Source organism: Bos taurus, chromosome 9 (assembly GCF_002263795.3).
Source record: "Bos taurus isolate L1 Dominette 01449 registration number 42190680 breed Hereford chromosome 9, ARS-UCD2.0, whole genome shotgun sequence".
NCBI lineage: Eukaryota > Metazoa > Chordata > Mammalia > Artiodactyla > Bovidae > Bos > Bos taurus.
This window is the reverse complement of record NC_037336.1, coordinates 84,704,657-84,719,304: the sequence shown is the minus strand read 5'-3', so window position 1 is coordinate 84,719,304 and position 14,648 is coordinate 84,704,657. Positions and strand designations below refer to the sequence as shown.

The following is a 14,648-nucleotide window of genomic DNA, read 5'->3' as shown; positions in this document are numbered from 1 at the left end:
CCCCCCACCAACACACACAGACACACAGGGAGAAGCCAAAGTTTGGCTGTAGCCAATTTTTCAGCTCTGCCCCACCTCCATGTGACAGCAGCCCAGGCTAAGACAATCACTGCAGGTCTCTGGGATCCTGATGAGTTGTGTGACTGCATTGCCACACACAGGCTTATCTGGTAGAAGCCCTGACTCACACCCAGTCCAGCAGCATTGGGGTCTACCTTGGGTCACCCAACTGCCACCCACAGAGAGGAGCAAACTCTGTGAATCAACAGGTGCAAAGGAGAAAAGAAGGTTCTGAACTGACTCACTAGAGTCTCTGTGTGGGACGGGCCTGTGCTGGGAGGCTGGTTGGAGGACAAGAGACCCACAAGGGTGGGCAGGACTCAGGGTTGGGTGGGGCAAGAGCTTGGTGGGGCCAGGTGAGCTGCATGGGGAGACACTCCCTTATGAAGGGCTGGGGGCAGGAGCCTGGGTTGAATCCCCCAGAGGAGGCAACCCGGAAGCCCCTGGTAGACTCAGACCACAGGGAGGAAGGACTGGGAGAACAGGAGGAAATAGAGGCTGCCGTCAGAGATGGGCCGGGTCAGCCCCGAGTGAGAAGCGTGGGCCCCAGGGACCTGGGCACCCAGACTCACCCCAGGCATGCCCCTGACCCCGGCCTCACCCCAGATCCCCAGGCGTGAGGTCAGAGGTGGAGGGCTGGGGAGGTTGGAATTAGGACCTGAGGCAGTTTCATGGATGTGGACTATAGATACCTCCAGAAACAGGAATCTGGACAAAATTCTGACTCTGCTAGTTTCTTCATCTTGACATGCCTCAGTTTACACATTTGTAAATGGGAAATGCTACCTACAGGAAAGAATAGAGGCTAAACATTCATTTAGGACCTGAGGAGATCATGCAGGTAACCCTGAATTTGTACATGCTGAGGACTCGCCAACCCCCGTCTCAGGAGTTGTTGTTTAGTCACTAAGTCGTATCTCTGTGATCCTGTGGACTGTAGCCCGCCAGCCTCCTCTGTCCATGGGATTTCCTCAGGCAAGAATATTGGAGTGTGTTGCCATTTCCTCCTGCATGGGATCTTCTGCATCCAGGGATGGAACAGACATCTCCCACATTGACAGGCGGATTCTTTACCGCTGAGCCACCTGGGAAGCCCCTTATCAGGTGTTAGTGCCGCTAAAAACACACAAGGACCACGGGGATCCAGAGAAGGGGATGGATAGAAGAAAGGTGAGGGACAGATCACTGAAATTTTGAGGAACATCAGTCCCACAGAGGGTGTGGGGAGCCTGCGGGAGCCCCCAGAGGAGACTCCTGTGGGAGGACTCTGGGGACTCATTCCCTTCTCCACTGGCCAAGCAGGCTCCTCCCCAAGGGTGGGTCACCCCGGGGCTCCAGGTGGCATGGGCTGCTGGCACCAACTTCAGTCTTGCCATCCTGGTCCTGCTTCTGCTGCCCAACTGTGTCCACAAAGAGCAGGGTGGTGAGTTCCCAGTGAACCTGCTGGGAGAGGGTGGGGTTGATGCATTATAAGCAGAGAGCGGGACACGAGCTGGCCTTGGTTAGAAAGCCCACGGCCATGGTGTTGCCTCCGCCTCCTCCTCCTCAATCCTTAGGTGAGCTCCTTCCCTTGTTGGCACCTGCTGGGCTGGTTGGCCACTTTCAGACCAGCAAATGGACAAACTTGTTGAAATAGCAATGCTCACACAATGGGAGGTGGGGAGGCGAGAGGACAAGGAGAGCATGGCAGGAAACACTGCCATCCCTAAGCTCCCAGCCCCTCAGCCATGCCTCCAGGAGTGGGAGCCCCCGTGGCAGGCCTGGGACAGGCGACCTTCCTGTGGGGAGGAACCTAGACACCCCCTGAAAAGCACACACCACTGATCTCATCTGTTCACACAAACCCTTCTCCTCGACATGACTCCCTGCCCTTGACTCCTAGGCCACTTTACCAGCTATAAACCACCCGTGCCACCTGGGCTCTCCCTTCCCCAGACACATCCCCTTAGGGGCCACACTCCTGCCCTGCAGCTCACTAAGTTCATTCCACATCTTTGCATCCCGAGAAGCCCAGGGCGTCCAATACCTTCCCACCTGTGAAGGGACCCGAATCACATTCTCCACCACTGGCATCTTATCCCCTTGCCTGAGGACTTACCCCAGCAAAAGCCTCCCAGCCTGGTCCCCAGGAGGGTCAGGAGCCTGGTCCCCCAAAGTGTGACATGGGGCCTGAGGGTGAGGAGGGGCACCCCCACTTCTACCCTTTGGTCCCACATTCATATCATCCACAGTCCATGGAGATGGCAGCCTATAAAGTTTATTGATTAAGACAGGAGTTGGGGAAATCTACAGAAGACAATAAATCTGTCCGTCTCTTCAGGCCTTTTGGCATCTGTCTCTGTGCACCTCCAGGTTTGTGGTGCAACAACAGGCAAAGACAATGTGAAAAAAATAAAGGAATCCCTCTGACCACTGCCCTGGTTAGCGAACCCCAGCACTGGGTGACTCATCACCTGGGGAATTATCCAGTGGCTGCCTCGGCTGCCTGTTTATGAATCACAACCCTGCCCAGTCCTGCCTTGTAGCCTCTGGTGGTAGGAATGTGATAGGAGGGTGGGTCCTGCAGTTACAGGCTAAGGCCCCCCTCCTCTGCTGTAGAGTGGCTTCCTCGGTCCAAGGGCCATGGGGACACGGTGTAACCACAGAGGTGAGCAGAGGACAGGGAGGTACCACAGTTCTGGTGTCAGGTCTTGGTCCCCTGCTGGTCATCTTATCTGTTCCCTGTGGCCCTGCTTATGCCAAAGCACACGATCACTTCTATCCTATAACAGCTGGCCTCTCAGTAACGATTACCGAGTGGATGAGCCCAGTTCATCAAGACTGGAGGTCCCTTCTCTGCCAGACTCAGGACCATAACAGTAGCCGTGTTTAAATGATAGGCTTTTCCCACTACAAGTGGCGTGGCCATGCCTCTGACCCTGTGGGGCTGGGTTGTGATGCTCTGATTAGGATGTCATAAGCTCTCCCTGGGGGAGGGCATGGCAACCCACACTGGTATTCTTGCCTGGAGAATCCCATGGACAGAGGGACCCGGTGGGCTACAGTCCATAGGGTTGCAAAGAGTCAGACATGACTGAAGTGACTTAGCAGGCAGGCAGGTTACCCCTGGCACGATTTCCCCCACTGGTGGACTTCTGTGTCATGGGTGCTGCAGGGTCCTAGGGTCCCACTGGCAGTTCTCGCCACACTCATTCCTTCATGTCCTTTCCATGAACACCTTCCACAGCTGAGTTGAGCAGTTGCAGAAGCCTCTGGTCTGCAAATCCTGAAATATTTAGTGTCCGGCCATTGATAGAAATGCTTTACACCAGGCAGATATAAAAAGCAGATGTGAAGGGATCACAGCCCTGCATGCTTTCAGGCCATGATTGTCACTAATCTGTCATTTTACCCAGAAAAGGGTGGTCTTGCACATTCTGTTTGTAGCAAAGGAAAGGCAATATGAGAATGTACTCATACTTCTCAACTATGGCAGCCTTCACCCCATTTCTAACTACGGAGATTTTTCCATCACTGGTTCGAATCTGGAGAATGTGAAATAACCACTGTGTGGGTCTTCACACACTGTGATACCCCTGTAAGCAGGATACAGGACGGTTATATATTCAGTACCCTGCATCTCATGCATCACATTGATAACAGCGAGGCCGTGATGATGCTTCAGATCCCTGGACATGATGTGAGTCACACACTGGGTCCATAGGAATGTGGGGTGGCTTCTGCTTCCCAGTGTGCACTTACCTGAGTCAATGGCCGTGTGGCCTCCAAGGATGGGGAAGGCCAGAGGACTGCTGCACTGCACTTGCCATGGTGATAAGAGGGCCCTCCTGCTGGAAACTGGCATCTCTCTCTAGTAATGGATTCTCAGTTCTAATAACTGGCTCAGTTCTAGAAAATGGGCAAAGTATCCAGACAAGCTGTTGTGATGGCTGTTTTCAGCGTCCTGATCATCCAGCTTGTGTTCTATTTTCTTTTTGTTTCTGGGTTTTTTTGTTTTTCGGTCGGCTGCCTGGCTTTGGGGATCTTAGTTCCCTGACCAGTGATCAACCCGGGCGCCTGGCAGCGAAAGCCCAGAGTCCTCACCAGTGGAGCCCCAGGGCCTTCCCTGGTCTCATCCCTTTCAGTCGTGCAGTTTGTGTCTAGGTTGGCCGCCCATCCAGGGTGTTTGCCTCTAGGATCGCCCTGTGCTGGGAACCAGCGTCATACTCTGCAGTCAGGACCTGGCAGCCGTCCCGTCTCTCTACTCATATCAACCATTGTGTGTGCTTTGTTCCTGACACGGTGCACCCCCACCTGGGATCTGCATATGTTCAACCCCTGTTTCTGCTGGAAGCCCACTGGAGACACCATCTCTGAGCAGCATCCTGACCTTCAGCAAAAGTCCTCCTGTGTTACTGACCAGGGTTCTTGGACTCGATCAATAGAATTTGGTAAATGGCCAGACACAAGTTCAGGGGAAAAAAGCTTTATTGGGACTCATGAGGGAGCAAAAACAAGTAACATGTTCCCTTGCTGACTCCAGAGGGTGGGGGAGCTGGTCCCACATATGAGTTGAGGGTGGGGGCAGGTCCTGGGTTCAGGCCAGAGGGGTGACCTGGGTGGTTTGTTCCTCCTTGGTGGTGCTGTGTGCAGGGATCATGACCAGTACCCTGCTTTTGCGCCTGGCTGCTCTGAAATCCCCTTGGGTTTTTTTTTTTTTTTTTGTATCTTGTTGTTGATTATTTGCCCCAACTACACATGCATGCAATTATTTCAGGGATCATGACTAGTACCCTGCTTTTGCGCCTGGCTGCTCTGAAATCGCCTTGGGTTTTTGTTGTTTTTTTTTTTTTTTTGTATCTTGTTGTTGATTATTTGCCCCAACTACACATGCATGCAATTATTTTTAGCCCCTTATAATTTCTTTGTATTTTGATGTTTGATGTAACTTTTGTCCAAGTACACTCACTGCAGCAAACTGTCCCAGCCTGACTCCTTACCCACTGAGGGGTTCTACACCCTTATTCTTAAGGGCTAAGGGGTTGACGCTTTCTTCTATCAAAACTTCTCCCTGCTGGACCGGGACCACTGAACTGAGCCTCCCCTCAAGGTGCAGAAGTCCCTCACAAGGACCTACATGGATCTGGGCCACCTTCCATGGGCTATATTCCTTGAGCCACCATGAGTGTTATTTCAAACTGGTAGATCCTACAGGCACAAAGTCAATCAAAAGGTTAAATAAACAAGGACTAGAAAGGAAAGAACAACAATAGCCATTAAAGGGCCTAGAAAGGGAATGAACCGGGTTAACTTTGGAAGGATTTTCTCTTTTTTTTAAACTCTTGGCAGAGGCGAAATCTCCCATGACAAAATTGTGAAGCCCCTCTACCTGTATATTTAAGGTGCATAGTTACACCTTAATATAAGGTGTAGTAATATGAGGTGTATATTTCCTTAATATTGATCTCAGAGAGACAGCAGTGAGCAGTGGTAAGGAGGGATCTTAGTTTCCTGCCCAGGAATTGAACCTGGGTAGCTTGGTGTAAAATGAGGAATTCTAGACACTAAACACCAGGGGCAAGATGCAAATTTCCCTTGGCTCTTACCATCTTTGAAAGCAAGAATGTATCAAGGAGGCAAAAACTGTAAAAACAGGTACCAAAGTTATTACTGGAGACATACAGAAATAGTTCGTTTATTTAAGACGGAAGCAAGGTGGAAATGTACACCCAGAGAGGAGTGCAGGAGTCCTGAATGAGCAGCACAAAGAAGCTAGGCTAGGGATTTAACATACACATACAGGGCTTCCCTTGTAGCTCAGTCAGTAAAGAATCTGCCTGCAGTGCAGGAGACCCAGGTTCGATCCCTGGGTTGGGAAGATCCCCTGGAGAAGGAAATGGCAACCCACTCCAGTATCCTTGCCTGGAAAATCTCATGGACAGAGGAGTCTGGTGGGCTGCAGTCCATGGGGTTGCAAAGAGTTGGGCACGACTGAGTGACTAACACTTACTTACTTACTTACTTATATGTCTCTATCTTCCCTGGTGGCTCAGTTGGTAAAAAAATTTGCCTGCAAGGCAAGAGACCCGGGTTCGATCCCTGGGTCGTGAAGATCGCCTGGAGAAGAAAATGGCAACCCATTCCAGTACTCCCTTGCCTGAAGATTTCCATGAACAGATGAGCTGGCAGCTTACAGTCCATGGGACCCCAAAGAGTCCGACATGAATGTGTAACTAACCTTCTTTCACTTTCACTTCCAAACATGCATCTATTCTTCCCCAACTCCCCTCCCATACTCACCCAGACTGCCACATAACATTGAGCAGAGTTCTATGTGCTATACAGTAGGTCCTTGCTGGTTATCCATTTTAAATAAATCAGTGTGTATATGTTGATCTCAGACTCCCTAACTATCCCTTTCCCCTCATCCTTTCCCCCTGGCAACCATAAATTCATTCTCTAAGTCTGTGAGTCTCTTCCTGGTTTGTAAGTAAGAGCACTTGTATCACGACTTTTTTGATTCTGAGTATGAAGGACCTCAGAAGGTGTTTCTGCTTCTCTGTCTGACTTATGTTGTTCAATATGACAATCTCTAGGCCCATCCATGTTGCTACATAGGGCATTATTTCATTCTTTTTGAGGATGAGTAATACTGCCCTGTGTATATGTCCCACATCTTCTTTGCCCATTCATCTGTGGGTGGACGTGTAGGTGGCTTCCAGGTCCCGGCTACTGTGCGCAGCGCTGCCATGAACACAGGGTGCACGTGTCCTCTCAGACCATGTGTCCTCAGAATCGCCAAGTACATCGAATCCCACAAGATGGACAAAGGGTGAAACGTCATGACCTCTCTTGTGGGCTAGAAAACAAAAATCTTAAATACTTCAAGTTTTCTGGAGTACTGAGTTTTTTATTTAAATAGCACTAGCATACTAGACCATTCAGGTATGACCTAAATCAAATCCCTTATGATTATACAGTGGAAGTGAGAAATAGATTTAAGGGCCTAGATCTGATAGATAGAGTGCCTGATGAGCTATGGAATGAGGTTGATGACATTGTACAGGAGACAGGGATCAAGACCATCCCCATGGAAAAGAAATGCAAAAAAGCAAAATGGCTGTCTGGGGAGGCCTTACAAATAGCTGTGAAAAGAAGAGAAGGGAAAAGCAAAGGAGAAAAGGAAAGACATAAGCATCTGAATGCAGAGTTCCAAAGAATAGCAACGAGAGATAAGAAAGCCTTCTTCAGTGATCAATGCAAAGAAATAGAGGAAAACAGAATGGGAAAGACTAGGGATTTCTTCAAGAAAATCAGAGAAACCAAAGGAACATTTCATGCAAAGATGGGCTCGATAAAGGACAGAAATGGTATGGACCTAACAGAAGCAGAAGATATTAAAAAGAGGTGGCAAGAATACACAGAAGAACTGTTCAAAAAAGATCTTTACGACCCAGATAATCACGATGGTGTGATCACTGACCTAGAGCCAGACATCCTGGAATGTGAAGTCAAGTGGGCCTTAGAAAGCATCACTACAAACAAAGCTAGTGGAAGTGATAGAATTCCAGCTGAGCTATTTCAAATCCTGAAAGATGATGCTGTGAAAGTGCTGCACTCAATATGCCAGCCAATTTGGAAAACTCAGCAGTGGCCACAGGACTGGAAAAGGTCAGTTTTCATTCCAATCCCAAAGAAAGGCAATGCCAAAGAATGCTCAAACTACTGCACAATTGCACTCATCTCACACGCTAGTAAAGTAATGCTCAAAATTCTCCAAGCCAGGCTTCAGCAATATGTGAACCGTGAACTTCCAGATGTTCAAGCTGGTTTTAGAAAAGGCAGAGGAACCAGAGATCCAATTGCCAACATCCGCTGGATCATGGAAAAAGCAAGAGAGTTCCAGAAAAGCGTCTATTTCTGCTTCATTGACTATGCCAAAGCCTTTGACTGTGTGGATCACAATCAACTGTGGAAAATTCTGAAAGAGATGGGAATACCAGACCACCTGATCTGCCTCTTGAGAAATTTGTATGCAGGTCAGGAAGCAACAGTTAGAACTGGACATGGAACAACAGACTGGTTCCAAGTAGGAAAAGGAGTCCGTCAAGGCTGTATATTGTCACCCTGCTTATTTAACTTATATGCAGAGTACATCATGAGAAACGCTGGGCTGGAGGAAGCACAAGCTGGAATCAAGATTGCTGGGAGAAATATCAATCACCTCAGATATGCAGATGACACCACCCTTATGGCAGAAAGTGAAGAGGAACTAAAAAGCCTCTTGATGAAAGTGAAAGAGGAGAGTGAAAAAGTTGGCTGAAAGCTCAGCATTCAGAAAACTAAGATCATGGCATCTGGTCCCATCACTTCATGGGAAATAGATGGGGAAACAGTGGAAACAGTGGCTGACTTTATTTTTGGGGGCTCCAAAATCACTGCAGATGGTGATTGCAGCCATGAAATTAAAAGATTCTTACTCCTTGGAAGGAAAGTTATGAACAACCTAGACAGCATATTAAAAAGCAGAGACTTTGTCAACAAAGGTCCATCTAGTCAAGGCTATGGTTTTTCCCTTAGTCATGTATGGATGTGAGAGTTGGACGAGAAAGAAAGCTGAGTGCCAAAGAATTGATGCTTTTGAACTGTGGTGTTGGAGAAGACTCTTGAGAATCCCTTGAACTGCAAGGAGATCCAACCAGTCCATCTTAAAGGAGACCAGTCCTGAGTGTTCATTGGGAAGACTGTTTAAGCTGAAACTCCAATACTTTGGCCACCTGATGCAAAGAGCTGACTCATTTGAAAAGACCCTGATGCTGGTAAAGATTGAAGGCGGGAGGAGAAGGGAACAACAGAGGATGAGATGGTTGGATGGCATCTCATTGACTCAATGGATATGGGTTTGTGTGGACTCTGGGAGTTGCTGATGGACAGGGAGGCCTGGCGTGCTACAGTTCATGGGGTCACAAAGAGTCGGACATGACTGAGCGACTAAACTGATAAAAACTGATCTCCCTGGATATCTCAATATCCTTCACCTTAGCTTTTGTCTCCAAAAAGTGACACTTTTCAACTCCCACTCTATCCCAAGGGTAAAGTAACTGGAGATGGGAGCTGCACTGTTGGGTGTATCACCTCTGGATGCTGATTCATCTGCAACATGTCTACTGTTGGGAACTTCTGGGCACTGATACTGCCATCCAGTTCAATCATTTTCATATTGTGAAAGTAACAGCTGCTATTATTATTACAAAATTTTGCTGCAGAGTAAACGCCTGTGCTGATATAAAACACATGTAGAAGGGGTTGGAGCTGCATGAACAGGACCATAAATAGTTCTGCTAGTGATTCTGTACAAAACTGAAGTTTTTACTTCTTCAAATATTTTGTGGCAAATTTTTCGTCGTTTCAACTTTAAGAAAGTAAAGCTTTTTGAAGACTACTGTCAAGTAGAGCTGCATTGGAAGATCAGAAGATTCTTGTAACCTCAGAATCTACTTTGCCAGAACAGGAAAACTCAGTCCGAAGCACTGATACAATGCATGGCCACTGCCCCAAGTAGAAACCTTGAAGAGGGACTTCCCACGAAATTGTTTACTTGGAAACCTGCTTTATGTTCAAACTCTGACTTTGCAAGCCAAGTGAAGGGCAGGGAATTTCTCTCGCTAGGTATTAACAGGTTAAAGGATTAGTGTTAGTTGCTCAGTCCTGTCTGACTCTGCGACCCCATGGACTGTAGCTCGCCAGGCTCCTCTGTCTGGGATTCTCCAGGCAAGAAGACTGGAGTCGGTTGCCATTCCCTTCTCCAGGGGATCCTCCCAACTCAGGGATCAAACCTGGGCCTCCTGCATCGCAGGCAGATTCTTAACTGAAATAAGGTCATTTCTCACATAATGAAGTTATGCATCAAGACCGAAGAGCCAACACACTCGGTTCTCGCTCAGGTAGAGGGTCGCGCTGACCTCCCTCCCCCTGCCCCTTCCCCCCACCACCTCCCCCGACCCCGGCTGCTGGTGGTAGGGCGCGGGGAGCTGGAGGGGCGGGGGCGGGGGCGGGGTGCGGGGCGTCGCGGGGCTGGCGCGAGCGCAGCAGAGCCACCAGGAGCAGCACCGGCAGCAGCGGCAGCCCGCAGGATGCGCGGCCCCGGGAGAAGGCCGCGCAGATCCGTCCCGCTCGGGACTGCGCCTCCGCCGCCCAGCGCCGCCCGGAGCCCTTCACAGATCTGAGCTTCGGCCGCCGCCCAGCTCATCTCGTCCTAGCACGTGGCAGCCAGCCGCGGCCGCCACTTCCGCGCTCTCAAGCTCGGCCCTGCCTTCTCTGCACCCCGTGCGTCTGTTCTGCAGGTGAAATTTATCACCTGTAAAGAGCGCTGGTCTTTCAAGGACAGAGCGGTACCGATGTGAAGGGTTTGTGTGAGCAGATGGGGTCGGGAGAGGGCGTGCTTTTCGAGGAGTTACCTGGGTCTCTTCTCCCGGGGACGGCCACCTGTCCCAAACCCCCTGGCTCCAGGGCTCCCACTTCGCAAGGGCAGGCCGGGGTCTTGAGGGCAGCATTTCCTGCTGCTTTCTCGCCACCTTTTCTACCAACTTCACCTCCGAAACTCCTGGCACCACTATTTCACCAAAGTCACCTCTTTTCTGGCCCAGAGTGTGGGTAACCAACCCGGGGAAGCCCCCAACCCCAGGAGCAAAGGGGCCAGGGGAAGGGACAGAGGAGGGCGGGGGTCAGCACAAAGTTTCCCTAACCCCCTCGTATACCCCCATCCCCTTCCCGGGTTAAGTCATTCCCTCCACCCCCTCCACCCACAACCGAGAAGGTTCATCCCTGAACTCACCGCCTGGCGTCGCCCTGAACGGGTAAAACAGAAGTAGAAGCAGAAAGCAAAGACTGGGCTTGGAATCCCCCATCCAGGCCATTGTGACCCTATCCCAGTTCCTCAGGAATGAGAGATTGCCGGTCGGAAGTGGGGATTATCTGAGACCTAGATGGCTCTGGCTGGTTTCTTTCTACCCGCTACTTTCCAGCCGTATCCGTCTGGGTTTCGCCCGCTGGGCTGGGCCGAACCAGCTTGGCCAGGCTTGTCCTGAAAGACCAGCTGGCTCCTGATTGCCAGTTGCTGTGTCCCATCCCTTCCCTCTAGAATCATGGGCTCATAGCTAGAATCTTTGCAGTCAGATAGCATGGGCAATGGTACCCCACGCCAGTACTCTTGTCTGGAAAATCTCATGGATGGAGGAGCCTGGTGGGCTGCAGTCCATGGGGTCGCTAAGAGCTGGACACGACTGAGCAACTTCACTTTCACTTTTCACTTTCACTCATTGGAGAAGGAAATGGCAACCCACTCCAGTGTTCTTGCCTGGAGAATCCCAGGGAAGGGGGGACCCTGGTGGGCTTCCGTGTGTGGGGTCGCACAGAGTCGGACACGACTGCAGTGACTTAGCAGTAGCAGCATGGGGAGGCCTTACAAATAGCTGTGAAAAGAAGAGAATCGAAAAGCAAAGGAGAAAAGGAAAGATATAAGCATCTGAATGCAGAGTTCCAAAGAATAGCAAGAAGAGATAAGAAAGGCTTCCTCAGCGATCAATATAAAGAAATAGAGGAAAACAACAGAATGGGAAAGACTAGAGATCTCTTCAAGAAAATTAGAGATACCAAGGGAACATTTCATGCAAAGATGGGCTCGATAAAGGACAGAAATGGTATGGACCTAACAGAAGCAGAAGATATTAAGAAGAGATGGCAAGAATACACAGAAGAACTATACAAAAAGATCTTCACAACTCAGATAATCATGATGGTGTGATCACTGACCTAGAGCCAGACATCCTGGAATGTGAAGTCAAGTGGGCCTTAGAAAGCATCACTACGAACAAAGCTAGTGGAGGTGATGGAATTCCAGTTGAGCTATTTCAAATCCTTAAAGATGATGCTGTGAAAGTGCTGCACTCAATATGCCAGCCAATTTGGAAAACTCAGCAGTGGCCACAGGACTGGAAAAGGTCAGTTTTCATTCCAGTCCCAAAGAATGTATACCTGTGGCGGATTCATTTCAATGTTTGGCAAAACTAATACAAAATTGTAAAGTTTAAAAATAAAATAAAATTAAACTAAAAAAAAAAAAACAAAACAAAACAAAGAAAGGCAATGCCAAAGAATGCTCAAACTACCGCACAATTGCACTCATCTTACACTCTAGTAAAGTAATGCTCAAAATTCTCCAAGCTAGGCTTCAGCAATATGTGAACTGTGAACTTTCAGATGTTCAAGCTGGTTTTAGAAAAGGCAGAGGAACCAGAGATCAGATTGCCAATATCCGCTGGATCATGGAAAAAGCAAGAGAGTTCCAGAAAAACATCTGTTTCTGCTTTATTGACTATGCCAAAGCCTTTGACTGTGTGGATCACAATCAACTGTGGAAAATTCTGAAAGAGATGGGAATACCAGACCACCTGATCTGCCTCTTGAGAAACCTGTATGCAGGTCAGGAAGCAACAGTTAGAACTGGACATGGAACAACAGACTGGTTCCAAATAGGAAAAGGAGTCCATCAAGGCTGTATATTGTCACCCTGCTTATTTAACATATCTGCAGACTACATCATGAGACGCTGGTCTGGAAGAAGTACAAGCTGGAATCAAGATTGCCGGGAGAAATATCAATAACCTCAGATATGCAGATGACACCACCCTTATGGCAGAAAGTGAAGAGGAACTACAAAGTATCTTGATGAAAGTGAAAGAGGAGCATGAAAAAGTTGGCTTAAAGCTCAACATTCAGAAAACTAAGATTATGGCATCTGGTCCCATCACTTCATGGCAAATAGATGGGGAAACAGTGGAAACAGTGTCAGACTTTATTTTTGGGGGCTTCAAAATCACTGCAGATGGTGATTGCAGCCATGAAATTAAAAGATGCTTTCTCCTTGGAAGGAAAGTTATGACCAACCTAGATAACATATTGAAAAGCAAAGACATTACTTTGCCAACAAAGGTCTGTCTAGTCAAGGCTATGGTTTTTCCTGTAGTCATGTATGGATGTGAGAGTTGGACTGTGAGGAAAGCTGAGCGCCAAAGAATTGATGCTTTTGAACTGTGGTGTTGGAGAAGACTCTTGAGAGTCCCTTGGACTGGGAGGAGATCCAACCAGTCCATTCTAAAGGAGATCAGTACTGGATGTTCTTTGGAAGGAATGACGCTAAAGCTGAAATTCCAGTACTTTGGCCACCTCATGCAAAGAGTTGACTCATTGGAAAAGACTCTGATGCTGGGAGGGATTGGGGGCAGGAGGAGAAAGAGACGACAGAGGATGAGATGGTGGGATGGCATGACAGACTCCATGGACGTGAGTTTGAGTGAACTCCGGGAGTTGGTGATGGACAGGGAGGCCTGGCGTGCTGCCATTCATGGGGTCACAAAGAGTCAGACACGACTGAGCGACTGAACTGAACTGAACTGAGCATTCACTCATGGAGAAGGCAATGGCACCCCACTCCAGTACTCTTGCCTGGAAAATCCCTTGGACAGAGGAACCTGGTAGGCTGCAGTCCGTGGGGTCACGAAGAGTCAGACACGACTAAGCAACTTCACTTTCACTTTTCACTTTCATGCATTGGAGAAGGAAATGGCAACCAACTCCAGTGTTCTTGCCTGGAGAATCCCAGGGATGGCAGAGCCTGGTGGGCTGCTGTCTATGGGGTCGCTCAGAGCCGGACACGACTGAAGTGACTTAGCTTAGCAGCATTCACTCAAGATACCTCCACGGTGCAACAGAACCAGAATTTCTGATTTCAGAAGGCAGAATGGCCATTACATATAACACAGAACACAAACTATACACTTAGGCCCAGCCGCCCTAATTGGTTGCCCCTGTAAATGAAAGGCTGCAGTCTCTCAGAAAACCTCCTACAGAGACCCAGAACTCAGCTCCAAGTACTAACAGAGTAAACTGAAATAGCTCGGGTCTTGAAATGTTGCAAAGGGAGGAAAGGAGGCCAGGTTGAAAGAAGAGGGGGAGGAGGAGGGACTAAAGGGGGCCTTGTGGACATCACCTGCCACCAGGCCTTGCAGGCCTTTTCCCTGGGCTTCCAGGCAGGGAGGACTGGAACTCAGCCCTCCAGAAACCAGATAGCAGACCAGAATTCGAGTTCTCTGCTCACTGGAGGTCATCAGGCTCCGACCCTCAGTTCAGGCTGAGGCCCTTCAACTAGACTCCTGCATTCAGGACCAGGACAGAAGAAAAAAGTACAAAAGGAGGGACTGAAAAGAAGAAAGGGGAAAAGGTCAATAAAGTCTCTTGTTTCTTACCCAGTTGGGGCACTAGCCAGTTGTCTGCATCAGGAAGAGAACAGGGACAAAAGAGTCCCTGTTTCTACCACTGGGTCTGGTTGGTCAGCAGACGAGCTGGTTCCTGAGTACCTGAGTGGTCAATTGTATTGAAGAAATTCCACCAGAGTTGCCCTTTGTTGCAGGAAGGGGGAGCCCTTACCAGGATCAAGAGTGGGCTCTTGCCTATCATTTGGAAATGAATGGTCCGAGGAGACCCAGGCACTGACAAAGCAACAGACTTCATTGGGAAGGGGCGCCCAGGTGGAGAGAAACAGCATAAGGGAA

The 14,648-nt window shown here is 49.1% G+C and overlaps 1 pseudogene; it reads right to left on the bottom strand.

Annotated features, from left to right (window-relative positions):
• The window catches only part of LOC101906979 (tyrosine-protein kinase RYK-like), a 44,643-nt pseudogene extending 34,355 nt beyond the window's left edge, over positions 1–10,288 (bottom strand).
• Positions 10,289–14,648: the final 4,360 nt, after the last annotated feature.